The sequence below is a fragment of the Balaenoptera musculus genome, chromosome 7 (genome assembly GCF_009873245.2).
Source record: "Balaenoptera musculus isolate JJ_BM4_2016_0621 chromosome 7, mBalMus1.pri.v3, whole genome shotgun sequence".
Lineage (NCBI taxonomy): Eukaryota > Metazoa > Chordata > Mammalia > Artiodactyla > Balaenopteridae > Balaenoptera > Balaenoptera musculus.
The window spans coordinates 102,928,977-102,948,388 of record NC_045791.1 but is presented as its reverse complement, the minus strand read 5'-3'; positions in this window follow the sequence as shown (position 1 = coordinate 102,948,388).

The window sequence follows — 19,412 nt, the reverse complement described above, 5'->3', positions numbered from 1 at the left end:
ATAGAAACAGATCCATAGATAATTCATATACTGGAATTTTTAGGCAGAATATTTAAAATAATTAGGGTTATGTCAAGAAGATAGAGAAAATTTGGGCAATTCCAGTAGAGACTCAGAATCCATCAAAATTGTCAAATGGAAATTTGAGAGCAGATAAATATAAGACTGAAACTAACAATTTATTAGATGGCTGTAATGAAATTTCATAAACAGCAGGGCAAAGGGCGAGTGAACTGGAAGACACGTCTTCAGAAAGAATACACATTTATGCATGAAGGAAAAATAATATAAGAGGCATTTAGGACCCAACAAAAAAGTCTGACATGCATGTAATAAGAGTTCTACTCTGGAAGGATGAATAGAAGCAATATTTCAATTAAGAAAAGCATCAAGTTAAACCCATAGAAAGTAGAAGGAAGGCAATAAGAGCAAAGGATCTAAGATATAGAAAGCAGGCACACAATAGAAAAAAAAATGTTTTTTAAGATCAATGAACTTGTTAAATCTCTAGCAAGACTGATCAAGAAAAAGATAAATTATCCATTTCACATACATTTGCAAAACTAATTACAGGACTTTATATTATTGGTTGACTACTGTAAAATAATTCATCCCAAATCTCAGTGTCTTAAAGCTATAATACTTTCTTGTTTCTCATATGTCTGTGGGGTCTGCTGGATTTCAGCTGACTGGGCTGTGCTCAGCCAGGAGGCCATGACAAGTGAGTGCACAGGGGAAAGGTGGCGGGGTGGAGGGGTGGTGGGATGAACTGGGAGATTGGGATTGACATATATACACTAATATGTATAAAATAGATAACTAATAAGAACCTGCTGTATAAAAAATAAATAAAATAAAATTCAAAAATTCAAAAAAAAAAAAAACCAAAACACAAGTGAATGCACAGAGGCAGAAGAATAATTGGGGCCATAATTCAATTTACCACGATTATCTACAACTTTATATGAATAAACTTTATAATGTAGAAGAAATGGACAAATCACTTGAAAAACAAAGGAATTGAATGAGAATAAATAATAAATATGAATATTCCTATACTATTAAATACCTTGAATGGAAAATTAACAAATTTTTTTTCACAAACACAGTTCCTGATATAAATAGCTTCACTGGTACATTTTTCAAAAATTTAAAGAAGAAATAACACAAATGTTATATAAACTCTACCAGAAAATAGAATTGGATATAAAACTGCCCAGTTCATTTTTGAGGTTTGCATGGCCTGGATAGTAAAACTGACAAGAACATTGCAAGAAAAATTGCAGGCTAAAATTTCTCTTGAACATAAGCAAAAATCTTAAACAAAATTGTAATAAATCAAATCCAATACTCTTTAAGAGGGATAATATATCATGATCAATTTGGTTTCTGTCAGGAATCTTTGCAAGATGAGGCTAGTATTCAAAAATTGATAAATATAGGTCACTACATTAGCAGGATAAAGGAACACACCATATGAGTCTCAATAGACTCGTATTAAAAACCAGCAAACTAGGAATAAAAGGAAACTTCCTCATTCAAATGAAGCGTATCTACCAAAAACCTTCAGCTAACATCATGTTCAATGTGCAAATACTAAACTTTTTCTCCTGAAATTTGCAACCAAGTTGAAGATGCTCAAAAAAAAAAAAATGTGGGAACTGACAGGAGACTTCAAGGTAAGGGTGGGAGAAGAGAGAGAAACCTTAGTGGTGACTAGGTTAAACAGGTATTAATACATGTTTTCAAGGAGTAATAATGAAAACAGTTCATAATTTGTAATATGGAAAGATGTCACAGATATATTAAATTTTTTAAAAGGTTGTTTGCTTTTTTAAAAAAATGTTCTCTTTTGTCAGTCTACTCACATGTGTTAACTGTTTTTTCTTCAATGATAAAAAATTACTTCTAGTGTTACTTTTGGGATGCAAGAATGGAAATGGATGGGGGTTTCTAATTTTTATTTTGCACTTTTCTGTTAAATGTTTGCATTTTTCTAACCCCATACATACTTTCTTTTTACTGTTACTAGTAATAAAGGTGCTTGTGAAGTGAAATTATTTTCTTTGCTTCTCTATACATATCTATAAAAAACTAACACATTTTATAATAAAAGGAAGGGGGTTGAAAGGAAGATCTGGAATGATCTTTAAGTTGTATCACTGCTTGGACAGTGCTAGAGCTGCAGTAGTAGGGTGTTAAAACTATATATATATATATATATGCACATAGATATCCATATATCTGTATATCTCACTAAGTAAAAGAAATCAATAGCTTTTTGTTTTGTTTTGATTTTTAGTTTTCATAAAAGGAATTTTATTCAAGGGGTCTTTTACCCCTGAGTCCTTTGAAATCTCTTTCAGAAACCCTGCATTTTGTTCAAATACTGTCAGCCAGAGCTGAGAGTTCTCTGCGTCCAATGTGAATGTTCCTTTTTGATGAGTGAGTAACTGGAAAACTTTGAGAATTTTTTACCAAAAATATTAATTACTTCATCACTGGAAGACTCCTGTATACTTTCATATTCCAGCAAATAGCTTGGTAACTTTACAGGAGCAGGAAATGAATTAAAATCATAAAACATAATAAACATTTCAAATGAGTTCACATCTCTGTGCTCAGCTTGTGGCCATGTGGAACCTTGACAGCTCATGCCAGGAGAAGTGACACCATTCCACCAGCCTCCTGGCTACAAGGCAGGAATGTTGCTGGAATGAAAGAGTTCAAGGAGTTGAAAACAAGAGCCTTTGCAGATGGAGAACCAGAGAACCTGGGAAGCACGCAAAGAATGCAGTCCCTTAGCTAAATTACCTAACTGGAAATTACTCACCCAGGAGCTCCATCCTGCTGGGAACTCTTGGTCAATCTGTGAAGAAATTAGCAGTTAAAAAAATCTCCAGGCTGAACATCTTTTATTTTGAAAGCTTTATAGTCACGAAACTAGAGGAAAATGTGGAGTGATCCTTCTAGAATCATAATGAATTTGAGTTTGCTTCTTTGTTTTCTTTTTAAAACGTCTTAACTACTGTTTTTAATGGCTTTTAGAAGATACTTTTTGAGTCAGAGAGAGTCTGATTCAATCCAAATTGTGCTGCCAGATTAGGTATAAACATTATTAGCTCTGTCTCTTATGACATTTTATGAAGTAAAAAAAAAAAAAAAAAAGTATATGTACTTGTTTAAAAGGGAAGCAGAAATAATAGTAAAAACAGAACAGGTAGTCCTCGTATTTCAAAGGCAAGTTCTTCAAAATATATGTATGAGTCACTGTTTGAAACTTGAAACAGTTTTTCTCACAGAAGGAATGTGAAATTGCGTGAAGAGAAGGTTCACAGAAGGAATAGTGCTGTGCTATAAACATTACATATTTTAGCATTTGGGAAAATGTATCCTGGGAATCTCAGTCAAGATGTGCAAGTAACAGAAACCAGCTAGTTGGCTGACGATGAGATGGGAACTCATTAAAAGGAAGCAAGGTTATCTCTTGGAACTCAGGAATGTCAACTGGTGGCATGGGAACTAGGACCAGGAACTATCCGTAAAACTGTCATTGCTACACCTCTGGGTCTTATCTCTGCCTCCTGGACTGAGCAGACAGACTTGTGTTGCCCCCTCTGTATACGGCAGGCGGTACATTGTCACCCAGTACTTTGTGAGGCTCATCTACTCCCTTTGAAGAGTCCATACAGGACTGACTGGGCTAGATCTCAGCTCTGATTCCAAATAGCCAGTGATTGGCCAGATTTGGGTCAGGTGTCCACCCAAAATCCAGTGGGGTATATGTTTATTACCCAGGTAGCTGGCAGCCTCTGTACCTGTGAGCGTGGCTAGTCATGTGATGTGCCATCTGAGGATTGAAGGATGACAGAGAGATTGTGAAAAGATGACCAAGATTCTTACAGATTATGCCTTTAGGAAAAAAATATGTTAAGACAGTGAGGACAAAGGGTGCTAAAGCAGAATGAAAATATTGGGAGATTGGGATTGACGTATATATACTAATATGTATAAAGTAGATAACTAATAAGAACCTGCTGTATAGGGGCTTCCCTGGTGGCGCAGTGGTTAAGAATCTGCCTGCCAATGCAGAGGACACGGGTTCGAGCCCTGGTCTGGGAAGATCCCACATGCCGCGGAGTAACTAGGCCCGTGAGCCACAACTACTGAGCCTGCGCGTCTGGAGCTTGTGCTCCGCAACAAGAGAGGCCGCGATAGTGAGAGGCCCACGCACCGCGATGAAGAGTGGCCCCCACTTGCCGCAACTAGAGAAAGCCCTCGCACAGAAACGAAGACCCAACACAGCCATAAATAAATAAATAAATAAAATAAATAAACCCAAAGTTAAAAAAAAAAAAAAAAAAGAACCTGCTGTATAGCACAGGGAACTCCACTTTGCTGTACAGTAGAAACTAACACAACATTGTAAAACAACTACACCCCAATAAAAGAAAAAGAAAATGGTAAAAAGAAAAAAAAGAAAAGAAAATATAAATATGGTCTAGTCATGTGACTGTAAAATCTCGTCCTCCAGGAGTTACAGTGTGTGAATGGAGAATCCATGGCAGGTTCCATTCCCTGATGCCTGCCTCAATGACAGCACCTCTCACTGTCTGTTACTACTTTATTGTGGAAGGATTTATATCTGTTGGTGGTTAACATAATAATAATAATACTCCATGCCTACCTGAACAATGGAATTGAAGCCCCCTGTGTAACTCTCCCTGATCCTCTATCTTGATAAAACTCCTCTCCTCAATTTGGTGGTCACCATTCTCACTCACTGCTTCTAGTTTGCATATATTTATATACATATATATATATATATATATATACAAACACATATTTCAAAGCAATATATAATATTGTTTGGGATGTTTGAAAATATATACAATGGATAAAATGGAATATTTAAGATGCAGAGTCTTACAATGTAATTCCCACAATATTCAGGATTCAATTGAAAATTACTCATCATTATAAGAACCAGGAAAAAGCTAACCTGAATGAGAAAAAATTACCCTCAATACCAAGACCGAGACAGCACAGTCACTTCAATGAGCAATTACACATACATTTGAAATAAATAAAAAATAGAAAGTCTCAGCAAATACATAGATTCTAATGATGAAATATTTTTATTTAGACAATTTTATATTATAATTTTTATAAATCCTTGGTATACAGACTGGAGAGAATATTACCTTCTTTTAAGTTCTTAATATGAAGTATCATTAAATTGCCACAATGACCTTGATGTAGGTATCCTTATTTCAAAAAAAATAAATTAAAATTAAAATTAAAAATATGTATACAAAGTATTATAGTGAATCTAATTTTTAGTATATGTGCTGCTGAAGTGGGCACTATAGTGAATCTATTCTTCTGTAAGTTTTTATCTTTCAAATTAAATCTGTGAGATCTGTGTGATATATATAGCTTCATTTGAGTCAATTTATCTCTATAATATTCCATTATATGAAGATACCACACTTGATTTATTTTTACATTGATGGGTGTTTAGGTTATCCCACCTTTTGTTATTGTAGACAATACTGTTGAGAACTTTCATGTAAATGTTTCCTTGGGGGTATTCTGCAAGAATGGCTCTAGGGTATATACCTAGAAGTCACATTGCATGAGTATCTTTATATTTGCTAGATCACAACAAATTGTTTTACAAAATCACTGTGTTGAGGCAGTCACTCCACCAGAAATGTATAATAATTTCCTTTAGTAAAGTTTTTTTCAAACATTTGATAATATTACAGGTTTTATTTATTACCAATTTGATGGTTATGAAATCTTGTGATTTTAATTTGAATTTTCCTGTTACAAGTGAGGCTGAGAATCTTTCCGTATAATTATTAACCATTTAGGCTCACCCTCTCCGAATTGCCTAATTATATTTTTTCCCATTTTCTATGGGATTGGTTATCATTTACTTATTGATTTGTAAGATTACCTTAAGTGTTCTTATAAACTTTTATACTGAAGTTACATATATATATATATATTTTTAACTTTAAATGAATAGAGTTTGAAAGATTTTGAAGGCTATATAATATTTGATATTCACTCATAAAATCAAACACTTTCATCTTACACAAGCAGATACTGAATAATTTTCCCAAGGATACCTGGATGTTCAGTGGCAGCCAGGTATAGAACCTATATCTCCTGCCCCTGACTCAGGACTTTTCCAAGTCTACCTAGCAGTTATCAAGAACCTGCATAGGCCAAGCACAATTCTAACCACCAACAGTGTCAACAGGAATTCCATAGCCAGCTCTCATCCCGTGACGTGTTCCCCCGACACAGAACTTTCTAACAGGGCAGACAACGCCGGCTACTTGAGGTTCTGAGATATACAATGTCCTTCGTCTCCTTGGGCTTCTACATATGTTCCATCTGTCAGAAGCAAACATCTTTCTCCATCTTTCTGCCACAATTATTTTTATTCTTTGTTCAAGATTCAACCTAATCACTTCCTCATCTGTAAAGATTTTTTAAATTAATTTTTATTGGATTATAGTTGATATACAATGTTGTTAGTTTCTGCTGTATAGCAAAATGAATCAGTTATACATATACATATATCCACTCTTTTTTAGATTCTTTTCCCATATAGATCATTACAGAGTACTGAGTAGAGTTCCCTGTGCTATACAGTAGGTCCTTATTAGTTATCTACTTTATATATAGTAGTGTGTATATGTCAATCCCAATCTCCCAGTTTATCCCTCCCCCACCCCTTTTCCCTTAACTGTCTTAAATACTGTGCTAATCATTTCCTTCAGCAGACTGTCTTATAGTCTTTCTTTAACTCCAGGTCAGTCTTCCTCCAAATCCTGTGATACTAGAGGACAGGGGTCATATGGTTTGTATTCTCAAGGACCAGACACATGACAAGTTTGTAACAGCTGTTTGTTGAATGAATGAACAATTGACAGAATAAAAGAAAAGCTGGTGGAAGAGTGTCAGACCTTATTCAAACAACTATATATTCCAACCTAATAAATGTGATGAATGTGCTCCAGTTTGCAATGCATGCCACCCTGTGTGGTAATGTTACTGATAGATGATTTATTCTAATTTCAGAGATTTTCAAACCTTTTTCCCTCCCTGGGCCTATCACCTTTTAATATGTTTGAGACAGATTTCTAATGACTGTGATCTAAGACTATTTGACTGATTGCCACAAACATAACTTGGGAAATGGTTAGCTCTGAAAGATAAGCAATTACTTAAAACTTGCTTTAAATTTTAGGGATTAGCCTACTTTGATCAGAGGTCCTTTTGTGATGTATGCCCAGCAAAATGTTAAAGATGACCCTACTCCAGCTGAATCCATTTTCTACTAAAACTGCATCTGCCAGATGTCTGACAAATTGAAATTCATCAACTATTTTTTTTTTACAACTGCACTAGGTGAGAAAGTGGGCAGAAAGTTAAGTTTATATGTGAAACTTTCCTTACATTTTCTTGAAGATGACTCCACAGTAGAAAGAAATGGGGTGAAGGATAGGAAGGAAAGGGGTGCATTTAACACGATTTTCTAAAGAAAAGAAGTGGGGTAATAGATAGATGCTCAATAGTGGTTGAATGAATGAAGGATGAACCAGTTACCTTTTATCCTTCAGTGGTCCATTCATACTATCCTTCTTCTCCATTAACCTTGGAAATACTAAACTGTACTCAAGCAGGGACTACACTTTGGAATCAGAAAGGCCTGGGACCCAGCTCTGGCTCTGTTAGTTATGTGGGGCTCCCAACAAGTTACTCAGTGTATGTTTCCCAGGACTGATCACAAACTTGGTGACTTAAAACAACAAAATTTATTTCTAACTGTTCTGGAGGTCAGACGTCCAAAACCCAGGTCTCAGCAGGGGTACGCTCCCTTCCAGCAGCTCTAGAGGAGAATCTGTTTCCTGGTTCTTCCAGCTTCTGGTGGTTGACAACACTACTTGGCTTGTGGCTGTATCACTTCAAGGTCAGCATCTTCAAATCTCTCTCTGGTCCTTCTTCACATTACAATCTCCTCTGAGTGTGGTTAAATCTCACCCTGCCTCTCTCCTACAATAACACATAGGATTGCATATAAGGCCCACCTGGATAACCCCTGATAAGCTCAAAACTCTGAGCTGGATATGCCAGTCGGACACTAGTGCTCACATTTCCTTTAAGCCAAGATTTGTTGATTTTTTTTGCTAAATTCACTACCAGGGAAATCTTAATCATGTTGACATCAACTTTAAAATCTTTCATCTGGGCACCAAAAGCAAAAGTAACTGGATCTAATATCTTTCAAATATGTCTGTTTCTTCATTAACTTTCTCTTTTCCATAGATCAGTTCTCCTGAGATGCTAGTTTCTGTCCTCACAGCAAAAGTGTCTGACAAGGCTTCTTGCACCTTGGGATAAATGCTGACACAGCCTGATAAGACATGAGTTGGAAAAACAATAGTGTGTCACCAGGAGACTGCATCAATGCTGCTTGTTTTGAATTTGTTCAAGACGATCGAAAACGTGTCCTTGTGAAAAACATGCAGGTCCGGAGATTCATGGGTCTGATAAGAGATGACTGATAAAATTACTAACAGGCCCACTGACACCAGCCTTTGAGCATCAAATCCACCATATTTCTCCTTGTACAAGCATTTTCCGTGCTGTGCTCCATGCTGCTAGGATAAGAGAATACAATAAACTCTGGATTATTTGATATTTTCCTAATGTACCTCTTTCCTCTTCCATTAACACTGCTACCCTGACCTTCACCTCACCATGAAACTTCTTGAAATAATGATTGAAACACCCTTCCTCAGATGCTTGCTTTCACTGTAGGATCTTGCAGTCTGAACTATTCTACTGATATTACCAAACCGAAGTCAATCCATGGAAATCACCCAATTTAATGCCTTTTCCTAACTCCTTCATCTTTAGCGTTAATCTGTCATGTTTTGCCCAATTTCTAACACCTACTTTGTCCCCTCACATTCCTCCCTCCTCACTTTTGTCTTCCATGCCCCCAGCACTGTTCCAATTTTATTCTTTACTCTTTTACTTTTTTCTTTTTTAGTTTGCCTCCCTCCTTCTGGAACATTCCTCATGTTGTGACTTTGGTATTCTCTTCTTAAATCTCTTTTCACTCTACCCTTGACACCAGTTCTGTAGTTTCAACAATCATGGCCATTTTGGTTTTAGGCTTATATCTCTCAGCCACTGAAGTTCTATGGTGAAAGGGGGGTTGATGAAAGGAGAGAGATACTTTCTCTAGTCCTGATCTTTTCCTTACACATCCCAAGGCCCCCTGCACAACTCGGCTGTGTATCCTGTTGATATCTCCAACTCAACATGACCTTCAAACCAGTCCTTTCCTTTCCCCCATATCATTCATGCCACAGTTTATTTACCTCTCAATTAATCTGGTTCAATGCCTTTCATTCATCTGTAATTTTTCCCTTCCACTTTCAATCAATCATAAAAATCTGTAAAATCTATCTCCACATGGCCAATTCACCAAATGTCCAACTCTACTTTTCCAGTCCTCTTTTCTACTGTTTACAGATAAAATTAACATTTATCTCAGCTTACAATGTCAGAGTTCATACATCATTTTTTTTTTAAAAGAGGATTGAGGGTGATGTTTCCATTATTCCTAATTATCAAGTGTGCTTTGCAAAGATTAAGTAACTTGCCCAATGTCACACCTCTAATAAGTGACATAGTTAGGAGGAGGGCCCAGCTCATCTCATGCCATATACCTTACCTTTTACAATATAAAATGATGTTTTCCAGAGGTATTCCAAGCTACAGTCTTGCTCAGTATGCCCTTACAAATATTCTGACAAATACACTCCCTAGTAAAAGCAAATGCTATCTTGAACCTATTTTGGAATCATTCCCACACTCAACCATTTCCATGCAAAATGTTCTCATCACCAAATCCCAAGTGAATTGACAACTGCTCCATGAAGCCCTTTCTCACCAGAAAAACCACAGCCTGTTGAATATCTATGGTTCTGTGTTTACATTGCTTTCCAGGCACATAAGACACAGGACACGTGTCAGAGTTATTTAAGTACTTAAGTCTATTCCTCTTTAGTGTTCAAGTTCTGATCTTGTATCTCTTCATTTCCCACAGAAAAGAAATGCCTATTGCAGAGACTTGACCACAGCAGGTGCATAATAAATCTTGACAGAGTGAATCATTTCTTGACAGAGTTTTGAGTTTCTTGTTTAAATAATATGAAAGTTTAAATCTTTTATAAAATATTTTAGATGTGCAAGAGATATACAATGATCCAGTGCATACCCTTCAACACACTATCCAGCTTAAAAAAGAAACATTACTGATGGAAGTTTTTTGTGCATCTGCTACCCATCCACCAGCTCCTCTGTTCTGAATTTGATGTGCTTCCATCTGGTTCATTTGGTTTTTACTTTTCATTCTTATTTATAATTCCTTAAATATGACAAATACACTCCCTACTAAAAATGAATTCACAAGGAGGCAGGAGAAATGGGTGAAACACTTCCCTAATGCTCACTAACTCTTAGATCTGCAGTTGGATTTCCATCAGGACAGGCTGGACTAATATTCAGTTGAAGCATAAGCCTAATATTTATTTTTAGTCTAGAAAAACATATATGGTCAGCATCTGAGTTCCCTAGAGGAAAAACAGGAAAATTTTTGTGGCACCAGCTGTTTCACTGTGTCTGAGAAGGCTCCCTTAGTTAGGTCTCTTTGTTCTGTTCCTCACTAATATATTTGTATCTAGAAATGAAGTATCTGTTATTATTTCCTCCTCTATGAGAAATTAAACATGATACATAACAGAAATTTTTGAAACTTTTTCTTTCTCTTTGTATTTTCAGGATTTATTTTAAAGTATGAGGACATTTTTAATGGAATTTAAGATGCTATTTACAAAATAAGTTATGGTAACATTAAGGGATTTTGTAATATATAGGATAAAATGTAATATGAGACAATTTGGAATTCAATGCTATATCCAATGTATTTAATTTTAAGTATTCCTCTTTTTCTTAAAATATGTATCTTCTTTTTAAAGGAATATTTTTAAAGAATAATAATAAGATGAATATCCATGAAATTAACACTCAGTTTAAGAACTAAATTGTTACTAATTTAATATATCACCTTGCATCCAATTGATTGTCTTTTTTTATAGTATTGCAAATCTATCCCTTCTTTGTATTCCTTTTGAAATTGTTCCAGTTCAACCCCTTCTGTCTTACTTACCACAATTATTGCCACATCTTAATATCTGGTTCCAATTTTGTGCTACTCAAAAATGGAGAGATATCAAGAGTCAAGAAGACAGAGATTAAAATATCAGTTGCTACAAGGAGTTTGTTTTTAATATGGCTAAGTTAAGTTCTTATCAAACTGATCCTACCACAGATAGCAACCACAAACTCTGGAGAAAGTATGAAAAAAACTACCCAAAGCCACTAGAAGGAGTAGGAAAATTCCAGAGTCAACATTTGAAAGAAGGGAACAGCATGGGATACATTTCCCATTTTATAGCTTTACTGTTAGCATGGAGGCAGGCTACAATCAGTGATATGTGTAGTGAAAAGCTTTTCTAAATAAGCTTCAATATTTTTGACCTGAAAAAAACAGAAGATAGAGTTTGGGGCAACAATAGCTACTGGTAAGTGAGGTAGGGACATCACTACAAAGCAAGCCAGAAAGAGGGCATCTCAAAATTGGTTTATAAACTAGTAAAATTTGTGGGTGAACTCTTAATCATGAATACACAAAGACTCAAAGCAGCCCAGCTCAGGATAAAAGAACAGAACTCAGATTTAAACTGCTAGTTAACTAATGCCACATAATTTGCATTTGAATTCAACAAAGCAAATTTCTTGCTAAAACAAACAAAACAAACATCAACACTCTTGAGGCTCTTAACAGCACTAACTCAATGCCTAGATATGATCTAAAATTATTTGACATACAAAGAATCAGGAAAATGTGAGCCATTTTCAAGGGAAAAGACAATTAACAGACACAACTCCAAAATAATCAGATACTGAAATGAGCATTCAAATGTTTTATAGCAGCTATCAAATTATGCTCAATGAGCTAAAAGAAAAATACAATTACAATGAATAATAAGAGAAAAAATCAGTAGAGAAGCAAAATTATAAAAAGAAATAACTGGAAATTCCAGTCATAACAACCTCATAGGCTAGGCTTATTAGCAGAATGGAATCAAAAAAGGAAAGATAAAGCGAGCTAGGAGTTGAGTTAATAGAAGTGATCTGAAGATGACAGAGAAAAAAGATTGAAAAGAAATGCTGACAGAGCCTCACAGACCTGTGGGATAATATCAACATCTAACGTGTTTGTATAATTTGAGTTCCAGAAGGAGAGAAGAGAGAGAATGGTGCAAACATTATTTTAAAATGTAGAGGTCAAAATGTTCCTATATTTGGTGAAAGTAATAAATCTACAGATTTATAGAGTTCAGTAAACATCAAGCAAGATAAAGGTAAATAAAACTGTCTAGTCACATCAAGTCAAATTGCTAAAAACCAATTATAAAGAAAATATCTTGAAAGAAACCAGAGAAAAGTGACATATTACATACAGAGGAACAGCTTTTGAGATGAACTTTAAGATTGCATAGAAACTACAATACTGATATAATGTAGAACACATCTTTAATTGCTGAAAGAACATATCTGTCAACTCAAAATTCTATATTAAGCAAACATATATTTTATTAATGAAGTTGAAATAAAAACATTTTTAGATAAAATAGAACAAGGTGAAATTTTCTCCAGTAAATAAACACTACAAAATATGTCAAAGGAAATTTTATGGGCTGAAAGGAAATGATACCAAATGGATACTTGGATAGTCAAGAAAAAGTGAAAACCAGTGAAAATGGTAAAATTATGGGTAAATACAGAAGACTACATTTTCCCTTTAATCTGTTTAAAGCACATAGCTCTTTAAAAGCAAAAATTATAATATTGTTATGCGGAAGTTATATTGTATGTATTTTAATACATATGACAAATTCGCACAAAGAATACGAGAATGCATGCATGGCCATATACTGTTGCAAGTTTTCTACATTTAACATGAAGTGGTGTATATTAAGTCTAACTAGACTCTGAAAAACCAAGGATTAAACATCAAAAACTAATGCAAAGGAGTATAATTGAAGAGCAAATACAAGCTTTAATGTAGAATTCTAAATATATTCAAATATTTTGGAAAGAAAAAATCAGTAAAAAAACAGTGTATCAAGAAATAGAGGGAGAAACAGAAAACAATAGTATGGTAGACCTATATGCAACCATGTCAAAAATTACATTAATTGCAATGATCAAAGCACTACAGTTAAAAGGCAGGAATTGTCATAACTATATGCTGCCTATAAAAATGCACTTTCAACACAGATAGTTAAAAAGTAAATGGATGGCAAAAGATGTAGCCTGCAAACAGCCTAAGAAGGCTGAAGTGGTCATATTAATATCAGATAAAATTGACTAAAAGAAGAAGAGTATTTCCAGAGATAAAGAGAGACACTTTGTAATGATAAAAATGTTTAATTCTTCAGAAGCATATAATAATCATAAAAATGTGTGAATCTAGTAATAGTACTCCAAAAGAATATGAAAAAAATTGACAGAATTCTATAGCAAAATAGGCAATTTTATAAGAGATTTTAACTCCCTTATTTTGGCAGTTGAAAGAACAAATGCACAATATCAGAAGAAAAAACAGGTAATCTAAACGATGCTATCAATTGCCTTACCCTTGGTATTTATAAAACATTCACCAACAACTGCAGAATACACATTCTTTTTTAAGTGTGGATAAGTTCATCACAATAGACCATATACTGAACCATAAAACATGCTTCATTAAGTTAGAATAACTGAAATCACGTAGTCTCTTTCTAAGATGGAATTAAACTAGAAATACATAATAGTAAGATATTTAGGAAAACAGAATGTTTGTAAGTTAAACAATATAAATGAGTCATAGGAAAAAATCACAAAGAAAAGTAGAAAATATTTCTAACTGAATAATAGTGCACATACATTTCAACATTTGTGAGATGTGGCTAGCTGGATAGAGAGACATGCATGGCTTTATATGCTCTCATCTGGGAAAAAAACAAAAGAAAAGACAAATTATTATGCAAATAGAAACTTAGGAGGCCAAAAATGAGAACTACAAGTAAATCAAAAGTAAGAAAATTATTACAACAATGATAATAAAAGCAAACATCAATGAAATAGAAAAGAGACAAATAATTGAGAACATAATCAAAGTAAAGTAAAGCAGTAAGAGTTAGGTCTCATTTTAAAAAAATCCTTATCAAAGACACCATTAAGAAAATTAATAGGCAAGCCATAGAATTGGAGAGAATATTCACAAAACATATCTGACAAAGTACTGGGATCCAGGCTATAAAACATTTATAACTTAGTAACAAATATACAAGCAACCCCGTAAATTTGGGGCAAAGTTCAAACAGACATTCCCAAAAGAAGACATACAAATTGCCCATAAGCCTGTAAAAAAGTTCAACACAATGAGTCATTAGATACATTCAAATTTAAACCTCAATGAAATACTACTACATAGTCAACAGAATTGCTAAAAATACAAAGATGAATAATACTAATTTTTGTTGAGGATGTGGAGGAATTGGAATTTTCATACATTTTTGGTGGGAAAGTGAAATGTAACAACTAGTTTAGATAAAGATCTGGCATTTTCTTATAAACATAAGTATACACGTACTCATCAATTCTAATCCTATGCAGTTACTCAAAAGACATGAATGTTCACCAAAAGATTTTTGCAAGATTGGTCATAGTATATTTATCCTAGTAGCCCTGAATTGGAAACAGCCTAGGTATTCATCAGCAGGAGAATGGATAAACCATGGCATATTCCTAAAATGGAATACTCTTCAGCCATAATAAAAGAGTAATAGGCGAATCTCAAAAACATTACGCTAGGTGAAAAAACCTTTACATAAAGGTCCATACTGTATGTGTGATTCCAGTTATATAAAGTTCCAGAACAAGCATTTAATCTATGGTGGGAAAAAATCAGAAGTTGCTCTTGAGGCGAGGGGGTAAGAATTTACTGGAAAGTGGCGTAAGATAACTTTCTGGGTTGATGGTAATGTCCTGCAACTTGACAGAGGTTTCGGTTACCTTGGTGTGTGTATTTGTCAAAACTCAACATATGTGTATTTAAAATGTGTGCATTTCATGGATTGTTTAGTTTATATCAAAATAAAAAGAAACTGTAACTGTGTGTACACTGAAAAGAACTTAGGGGAAAGTTTAGTGTTATGTTGAGGCATTACATTTATGTACCTCAAAAAATATGATGGATTAATTAGCAGCTAGAGAGATGGAGAAATGGATGGTTATGTGTTAAAACATGTTTAGTAAAATGTTGACGGTATATAGGTATTTACTGGAAAATATTTTTTAACTTTGTTGTGTTTGAAATTTTTCATAATGAAATGTTGAACGAGGAAATAAAATTCAAATAAAATTAGATATGAGAAAGACATCTAAAATATAAAATTAAGAATTATAATTATGAGAGCAGTATGGAAGTTCCTTAAAAAACTAAAAATAGAGTTGCCATATGATCCAGCAATCCCACTCCTGGGCATATATCTGGAAAAGACAAAAGCTCTAATTCAAAAAGATACACCCCAGTGTTAATAGCAGCACTATTTACAATAACCAAGACATGGAAGCAACTTAAGTGTCCATCGACAGATGGACAGATGAATGGATAAAGAAGATGTGGCATATATATATATATATATATATATATATATATATATATATATATATATATATATATATAGGAATATTACTCAGCCATAAAAAAGAATGAAATCATGTTTTCTGCAGCAACATGGATGGACCTAGAGATTCTCATACTAAACTATGTAAGTCAGACAAAGACAAATATCATATACTATCACTTACATGTGGAATCTAAAAAAATGAACTTATTTACAAAACAGAAACAGACTCACAGACATAGAAAAGAAACTTATGGTTACCAGTGGGGGTGGGAATGGGGGAGGGATAAATTAGGAGTTTGGAAATAGCAGATACAAACTGCTGTATACAAAATAAACAACAAGGATATAGCGCAAGGAACTATATTCAATATCTTGTAATAACCTATAATGGAAAAGAATTTGAAAAAGAGTATATATATCTATACATAGATAGATATGAATCACTTTGCTGTGCTCCTGAAACTAACACAACATTGTAAACCAACTATACTCCAATAAAAAAAGAATTATAATCATTTCCCAATATATACAAATATTGAATCATTCTGTTGCACAGCTGAAACTAATATAATGTTATATGCCAATTATATCTCAATTTAAAAAAGAATAATAGATCAGCTGATGCAGATGTTGGACAACAGGACTGCAGTGTGTTTGCCAAGTGGGACCGTTAGTAGTAAATCTAGATTTAAACACTCTGTCAACCAATCTATGTTCTCAGGACCACCAGGGGCGTCTGCCTGGGCAGAGTTTACAGTGTGGCTGGGAAACAGCCAGCCATCTCCTAAATAAAAAGAGGAGGTTGGTCGAGCTGCATGTTCACTATTTTTTAACTTAAATTCAGACATTACTGTCCCACGGCGAGGGTGCAGTGAGGGGATGAAAAAAGGCCAAGAGATTGCTCAAAATTCTCTTCCTCCGTATCAGTGGAAACAGCAGGACTGAGGGCCATGGTTCCACAAAAACCCTGAAGACTTCAGGGAACTGAAGGAAGCTTACTTTCTTAAGGAAACCAGAGCTTTAATTACTGACTTCACGCTGCATTTCTGAGTGACTTGTGTCTATCCCAAATTAATCATGAATTTTGAATAGATAGTAGGAAATCTTGAATAAAGTGAAATAGGTATTTACACAAGATAGGATTTAAATTCATAGCATCAGTGAATGCTACACGGATTGGGAAACTATGAGAGTAAATTCCTGATAACAGAATAATTATCCTAAAATTAAACCCCAGAGGATGCTTGTCATTAGGTGGTAGAAGGTGTGAAAGGGTTCAAGAGAAAGGAGAACCAAACAGCAGAATATCAAACTAGAAAAGGTAGGAGAGATTTAGAATAGTATTAAGAGAGATTAATACAAAAAGAGCAGAAAAAAGCAGTGCTGGAACGTGTGAGTAAACAGTTCTTGTTTGCTTACAGCATGCACTGGAGCAAGGAAGTTAAGAAAGGTGACTGGTAGAGTCTTAGTGATATATCCCAGACTGGGAAGCCTATAAACAACAGAAATTTAATTCTCACAGTTCTGGGGGCAGAAAGTCCAAGATCAAGATGCCAGCAGGGTCGGGTGACGGACCTCTTCCTGTGTCAGAGCCAGTGCCTTCTCGCTGTGCCCTCACATGGTGGAAGGGGCTAGGGATCTCTCTGGAGCCTATTTTTATCAGGCACTAATGCTATCCATGAGAGCTCTAACCTCAGGACTTAAGCACTTCCCAAAGGCCCCACCCACTAACACCATCACCTTTGGGAATTAGGATTTCAGCATATGAGTTTTGGGGGGACATTCAGACCACAGCAAATAGACATGACATAGGGGAGGCAGATGTTGATTACCTAGAAGTTTTGCCTCAAAAAGAACAAGGCGAGGCTAACCTCCCAGATCTCTCATTCTATCACCCAACAGCTTCCTAATGAATAGGGAGGGAACACAGCTTTTACAAGGAAAATAACCCCCTGTCACCATGAAGAAGTGTCTTATTTTTAAAGGTTGCATCAAGGGTACCATATACTATGCAGCCCACCCAAAGCAATTCTTTTGTGAATGGAAATCTCAGGGCTCACATGTGACTCATTAGACTGCACGTGTCCTGAAATAAGGGAAATGGGTCCCTCACCGTCTCAGCAAGTTGCGTTCAAAGGGAGAGCAGCCTACGCCTGATCTCTGTTTGCCGTAGCTGCCAAAATACTTTTCAACTTATAAAGGAGGCAGTCAGCTGCATTAGAAGTGAATCCCTTTCTTGGAAAATGACATCTCGGCACAGACTGCCAAAAGAGCGGCCAAGATACTCTGCCTTGCCAGGAAAGGGCAGCTGAGGAGCAGAGGGGCCGCCTTTTGCATCCTGTGAGAGGCAGGAGGGTTTCAGCAGTCACGCAGTTAACCTGAATTTACCTGGGGATTTTTAATCAGCACAATCACACTTATGCAATTAAAGTGCAGACCTCCAGGCTGAGGTATACATATATGTACGTATGCTTTGGGGGGAGGAGAAAAGAGTATGTTAATAAAGAAAAAAAATGTAGCCGAAGATGAATTCTTGGAAAACTGAATCCAACAAGCCTTTATTGGAAGGTCACCATATGCAATCCTTGTGTGTGGTAAGGAACATTCGGCCCGGCCTTCTAGTCACTAATTTAATCATGATGGTGGGGCCCCAACATGGGTCTCACCCTCTTCAGTTAAATACCTGCTTAATTAATTGTGCAGCTAATACCTGACACAGGAAGTGGACCCAGAGGCAGAGTTAGGGGGCCAAAAGACTTGCTGAGGAGAAACAGCTTGGAAAGAAAAGGAACAGGAACAGGACTGGGTAGAGGGTGTCATCCCACCTAGGTAAGGACTGACACAGACTCTGCAGCCCAATGGGATGCTCCAAGGCCAAGCTTGCCCATGAGACCTGGCCTGCCTTGGACAGAAATGATTGGGATCTTGCTCAACCAGTGTCTGGAGGGAGCCCTGAGCATGAACTGGGATGGATCTTGAATAAAAAACAGCAGGAAGTCATCAGCTGATCACACTTTTCACCAGGAGGTGGTCCTAAAGGGGGTCTTAGAGCTGCACCTCTGTGTGTGCATAATCCCAGAACACAAATAAGGACCATCTGCATCGGCTCCTGCAGAGCCTGAAGAGAGAGAGAAGGCTACCATGGAGCTCCTTAGCTGTTCACCTGAGAGAAAAAAGGACACCATGACCAGTACCTGGAATCATAAGTGTACATGAGCTGGAAGACTCTGAAGATCATCACAGACAGAGCACTGCTTCACCACCACTGAGAAGGAGGACATACCCAAAGATGGTCACCGAGAATCCCCAGTTGGAAGAGGAAGGGGCGGACTAACTCTTCACCCTGAGCGTAGCTGGGCTTTGTGGATTCAGGGATAGGAGTTCTTAGGGGCTGGGGGCTTATGGGTACAAAACTCACTCTCATCCATTTGTGAGTGATCTGCTCTGCTCGGTGCCTGTTCTCAGTAGGGGAGGCTGTAAACACAACGCTTCCTCTGGAGTATGCAGAGTTCTGGCAACTCTGGGAAGTCAAGGATGACAGCCCACAATACCAAAAGACTTCCCATATTTCTC